The sequence below is a fragment of the Trematomus bernacchii genome, unplaced genomic scaffold (genome assembly GCF_902827165.1).
Source record: "Trematomus bernacchii unplaced genomic scaffold, fTreBer1.1, whole genome shotgun sequence".
Taxonomy (NCBI): Eukaryota; Metazoa; Chordata; class Actinopteri; order Perciformes; family Nototheniidae; genus Trematomus; species Trematomus bernacchii.
In genome coordinates this window covers 1,890,982-1,896,981 of record NW_022987469.1, presented here as the reverse complement: position 1 = coordinate 1,896,981, position 6,000 = coordinate 1,890,982, and the positions used below count along the sequence as shown (strand labels likewise).

The following is a 6,000-nucleotide window of genomic DNA, read 5'->3' as shown; positions in this document are numbered from 1 at the left end:
CATACTATTGTCTGGGGGGGCAAACCATGGCTGTATAATAAGAACTGGATACAGCGTGGGAGGCGGGGCCTCATTCATTCCTATGAGAGCTGCTCATTGGCGCATGAGGACAAAATGGCCCAACTTTTGAGAGAGCGAAACGTCACAGATTACCCGTCATGCCTGGCTTTCAGAGCAGAAGTACCCGTATGTGCGCTCATAGAGCATGCGCAGTTGAGTTGCCCCTTAAGCCCCACCCCCGAGCTCCCACTCTCAGATGCACGTTCATAATGCCGAGGAAAATAACTCTCAGAATAACGTTATTAGCACATTTTACAACTTGAGGACCGAATGTTTTTAATAAGGGCTATACAAATGTTCATACTGGGTAGTTTATTTAGTTTAAAAAAAATTATCCAACGATTTACAGACCACTCTTTCCCAATGTTAGTCAATGGGAAAAAGTGTTTCCGGGCCCAGCAACCCATACGGAAGTGTAGTACCGCCGTTTGGCCAGAACGAATATTTTCCTCAGAGTCCGGCGCACTTCCTGGGGGCTTGGGGCAAACGGCTCCGTGTTTACGCCTATACGATAATTTCCTGATAACGTTGAAGCAATAGCCCCGCCTCTCCCACCTCTCCTGCTCAGAGATCAGCTGCTGGGCTGTCAGAAGAGGGGGAGGAAAAGAGAGGCTCCGTGTATTATTCTTATATTATTATATAGTGTTTGTTTTAAAGCTCAATAAATAACAAAGAAGACCTTTGACCGGCACTTTTCAAATTTTGTCCGGAAGATTTCAACTTTAACGGACATGTTGACCGGCGAAAAATAATCTAACTGAAACTCTGCTGCACGGTCCCATCGTCCCTTGGAAGAGGCGGAGAGGTGGATGTTTGTCATCTGCTGGTGGACTACCAGAGAGATTTACAGCAGGAGCAAACGCTTGCCTCGGGGAGGGAGAAAAAGAGCCAGAGCGTCCACAGCGGAGAATAAATAGAAGGGCAACCATGGCAACCATGCGTGGGAAGTCTTCTTCGCTGCTTTTGTGGCAGGAGTACAGCGCCACTTACAGGCCCGGCATATGTACTACAGTGTCTCCAGCGCTTTCGAGCGGTCTCGTGTGAACGGACACGTTTCTGGTGCCTATTGCGTGTGGACGGAAGACTTTTTTGATACCGATTTTGTTCCGTTTGTGTTATCGACGAGGACGATAGGAGACGATAGGAGATGTTCTTTAAAGTTCACCTGTTATGCAAAATCCACTTGTTCATGTATTTTATACATAAACATGTGTCCCCTCTGTGTAAAGACTAAGAGATTCTGAAAGTTTCAGGAAAAAAGATTCGCTCACTTTTTGTCCTGATCCATTTATATAAAAACCTGTCTGAAAATGAGCTGATCAGATTTTGGCCACTTTATGATGTCATAACGATTTTTTGGCTTGTTTAACCATTAGCCAATCAGCAACCAAGGTGGTCGTGCTTTTTACAGTACTACGGCTTCCACAGATGAAATTTGTTTATGTATTTATTGTCAAAGCATTTAAGATATTCATTGTTATCGGGATGTGAAGAGCATTCCATGGAATATAACAAAAAGTGTTTCTGAAGTGAATTACCTACCCTACCTTTAAACTGTGAAATATTTTTGAACACACAACTTCTTAATTACAATTTATTTTCTGTTAACCCACTCATGGTTTTAGTTACTTAAATATAATGTTAGATGGTTTAATGTATACCAAATAATCATATTTTAAAAGTTTTTCATATATTGTGTGTTCCTAATAAATACACCAGTAAAATAAAGTTAATTGAGTAAAAAGTACAAAATGGTCTCCCAAAATGTATAGTAGAGTAATTTAGAGTAGTATAAAACGAAAATACTTAAAATGTGTACATGAGTATAGTACTTGAGTACATTTTCTTAGTTACTTTCCACCTCTGCAAATTAATTAAGCGTATCGGTCTTTCTTGAGGCACTGTGATTGGGTGATAAGTATAGCCTGGAGCTGATGTGCTGCTCTGCATGCTGTCTGCTGCTGTCAGAGGCCTGTCTGTCTAATTGGTGGCACTGGATGTGCCTCTTCTGCTTTAATGACCCTGAGGGTGAAATATGAAATAAATGGGTCTGATCTGTGTTCACTGCTCTAACACATAGTTTTCTGTCCCTCTCACTGAAACAGCTTTACTGTTTTTACATGATACTGTGTTTTGTCTCTGAATGATCTGGATTATTGTTGATGAATTATCTTGTTTTCCTTTTACTGGTTGCGATTTTCAAGAGGCATACAACCATTTTAACAAAACACGTCTGTGTTGCACCTAAATATGTTCAATTTTGTGATTTTCCACATACTCTCATTTTAATTGGAAACACTGAATTATATTTTCAACAAATCAAGTAACTGCAAGTCTTTATGGAACACACTGCATAATTATACATTTTACATAATAGCATTGGCATTACAACAATGTATGTTTGTATGATTGCAGAGGATTCCCAAGATTGTCATACAGTTATTTTTCCATTTGTAAAAAAAGACTGGTGGTAAAAGTGTTTGAGCTTTTCATTGCATTAAATGAAACGTTCTAGAAAGATGTAAGACCTTACAAATGAACTGCAGTCTAACACTTTTTGTCAGGCTTATTATTACGCCATTACTGTTTTTATTTGTTAGTTAATTTATTTTTACCAATTATTTGTGTGTGTTTTTCTTGATTTGTTAATTTGTGATTTGTGAATGCAGGATGGAAGGTAAAGCCGACTTCAGATCAAATTAGAGGTACATGATGTAGATGTGATATCATATCATCCCTATCTATCTTCATGTAGGCTTTAATTGGAGGGGTCTCTTTCTCTCCGGGTCCCCGGGGACAGGGTTGTGCAGCGGGGCGGGGAGCAGCACCTGCCCCCTCTGTGCCTCTCCTCCAGCAGCCTCTAACAAAAGGAGAAGCGAGGAGCAAACAACGAGGAGATGCGTCAAGCTGCCCGTGCGGAGCGAGGATATCACCGGAAGTTACTCGAGTTTGCCTTCAAAATAAAGGTTTTAGGTTGACGCTAGGAGACACGCGTTTGTGTGTGTTGGAGGAGGGGCTCTGTAAGGAAGTCTGAAGGAAGGGGCAGATTTCTTTCGGCTGCGTAGTTTCAAATTCTAGCGCCCATTCTTACATACCCTAACTTTAATGTCATACTTAAAGGGATGACAGTTAAGTGGAAGTTACAATTATAAGGGACGCGTTTAATTGTGCAATATAGAAACCGGAAGTCATTTTGCTGTATTTTCGCGGGCTTGACACTAGCGAAAGGAGACCAGAAGGTGGTCCAAAGAAAGCGAGGATGCAGAGGAGAAGTAGAACAGAGAGAGAGAGAGAGAGAGAGAGAGAGAGAGAGAGAGAGAGAGAGAGAGAGAGAGAGAGAGAGAGAGAGAGAGAGAGAGAGAGAGAGAGAGACTGAGAGAGAGAGACTGAGAGAGAGAGACTGAGAGACTGAGAGACTGAGACTGTCCTTGAATGCGGCTCCACCACACTTCCACAGCGGAGAGAAGGAGAACCCAGGACCAGAGAAAGAAGGATCCAGAGAGCGGCTGTGAAACGCCTCTGCCATCTGAAAACGGTGCTGCCTTCACAGACTCAGCGAGCAGCACCCCCTCCTCCTGCACACCTCCTCGGCTCCGCAGCGCAGAGAACACGGCCCGCATCCAGCAAGGTAAACAAACACACACCTTTTACCTCAAACTACGTACTATCTTCTCTGTAATTCCCCATATATTTTTTATTAAATAAGCGCTGAAAAACAGAACGGCAGACCCATGTTTTCAGGAGGATGTTTAGAGCAGGTTTCTGCAGGATGAACGGGATCCCGCTTCTGTTTGACGCAATAGACCAAGTGGAGGCTCGGACACACTCACAGTAGCCTGCGATTACAGCGTTTAGGGGGTCAACGTTACGCCAAAGTCCACATTACATTTGGGCAATAAAAGAAATGTGACAATTGTATGTCACCTACACGACCCTCCACCTCATAATAACACGCAGGAGCTTCGTGTGGCGTCGGCTTGAATAAGTCGCATTTATTTAGTTACCCCTCAACAGGAATGTATTTATGTGTGTATGTGAAGGGAATAAAGCAGGTAATAATGCTGTGCTTGCTGAATATGTCGATTATGCTAAGATTATTTACACGCTAGTTAATCTACATCTGCATTCTATGTTTTGCTGAAGCTAATTCCTTCATTGTTTCCAGTTTGCTGAGAGGCTAAGAGACATGTGTTGTTAATATATGAATGCTGGGAGCATTTCAGGATACTGAGCTGGAGTCAATCTGGCAGGAGGGTGCACACTCAGTGGGGGGTTCAGGGTCAGCACTCCTGCTGGTGCTAAGGCTGGTTTGGGGGCTGGAGCTGTGTGAGCAGTGCTTTCCAGAAAGGGATGGGGGCTGTCGGAGTGTGTTCAGAGGTCCTGGACAGGAGGACCACCGCTCAATGACCACTTTGATCAGGCTGCAAAGGATGAGTGCAGATATGACCAGGTTGTAATTAACCCTCCTGTAGTGTTCGTTTATCCCCCCTTACTTTGGTGGTCCCGGTCAAATTTGACCTGTCAGTTACTCTTACATTAACAAAAGAAACATTTATCATTAACATATTTTATTTACTACCATTTTAAGCTGTAAACAATGTCTCAGACCACTGGTTTACATGAATAACTGAAGTGAATATGAATAGACTCTGAAAATGTATTACAAAATGAAAATGTTGTGGCTGTTTACTATCTGATGGATGAACATAATGTGGGGTTACCCATTCATTTCCTAGGGCAGGAACACAATAGGTGTAACAAAGTTGACTCTACCACTCATAATGTAATGAAAGTGGTGATCAGCAGCAGTTTTACACGTTTAAATTCCTACTTTATCATCAGGCCTTGAAGCAATCAAATGTAGAACACAATATTTATGATTGATGAAAGGAGTAAATACGACAGCACTGATAAAACTGAAACGTTGACTTTAATTAAATGTATTATGTCAACAAAGTTGAACCTAATATTTTTTATTTAAACTTGATATTATTGCTTTCAACTAACCTAATACAGTTATGTGAAATCTGTTGACATAATACCTTTAATTAAAGTCAACAGTTCAGTTTTTTCTGTGAGGAGGGTATATGAAGGATATATGAAGATATTTCATGAATGACGTATGTTACAGCATTTCTCTTAATTTAGAGATGTGCTTCTAGTAACAGACAACATATTTTTCCTGTGTAGTTTTGATACATATCTGTGCTGAGGCAGATATAATTACTGTGATAGTTGTGTACTGCCCACCCCATCAGTGACTAATGAAATCACCAAGCTTACACAGTACACATTGTTATCCATGAGTGTACTGAATAGGCAGCTATATTAATAAAACTAAATGAGTGTTATAAAGGAGCTGAGATAAAGGATCGGGTCTTCCTCTGGTTCAGTAATCACATCATGTGTTGGCTCTGATGCTGCCGTGGTGGAGACTGCTCTGTCTTCATACTGTTACACCTGTTTACTTCTACTTACACTGCACTGCACCATACCACCTTTAAAATGCTGTAAAAAATAATAATTATAATAGTAATACCATAATTGCATAGGGTCTTGCACTTTGGTTCACTATAATAATAGCATTTAGGATTTGAAACATGGCAAGAAGAAACAAAGCAGTTATATCTTACACAGGCTCCGCCCTCTACTGGACTCTATGGGTACTACCTCTTAACCACACTATGCGAGCATTCACCTACTGAGATATCTATAAACGTAGCCGGCCCCTCGGGGCGGGCCTACCTGAATGCGTGCACAAGCCCACCGTATATAAGGCGGCCACGCCTCCTGACTGTCATCCTTTTCTCTTCAGCGGGCGAGCAACAACTGAAGCAGAGAAAGTAAAACGTTTGAAAGAAGAAGAGTTATCATACCTTCATGGAGTCGCCACTTCTAGAGAGCCGGGCCTGTCCTTCGTGCCCTGGCTAAATAGCGGGC

The 6,000-nt window shown here is 41.9% G+C and overlaps 1 protein-coding gene across 1 annotated transcript in view; it reads left to right on the top strand.

Moving 5' to 3' along the window:
• The first annotated feature begins 3,473 nt into the window (after positions 1-3,473).
• The window catches only part of cntn2 (contactin 2), a 54,888-nt gene continuing 52,361 nt past the window's right edge, over positions 3,474-6,000 (top strand). Inside the window, exon 1 of the mRNA XM_034143488.1 lies at positions 3,474-3,688. The gene's annotated coding sequence lies outside the window, so the exon portion shown is untranslated. The remainder of the gene's footprint in view (positions 3,689-6,000) is intronic.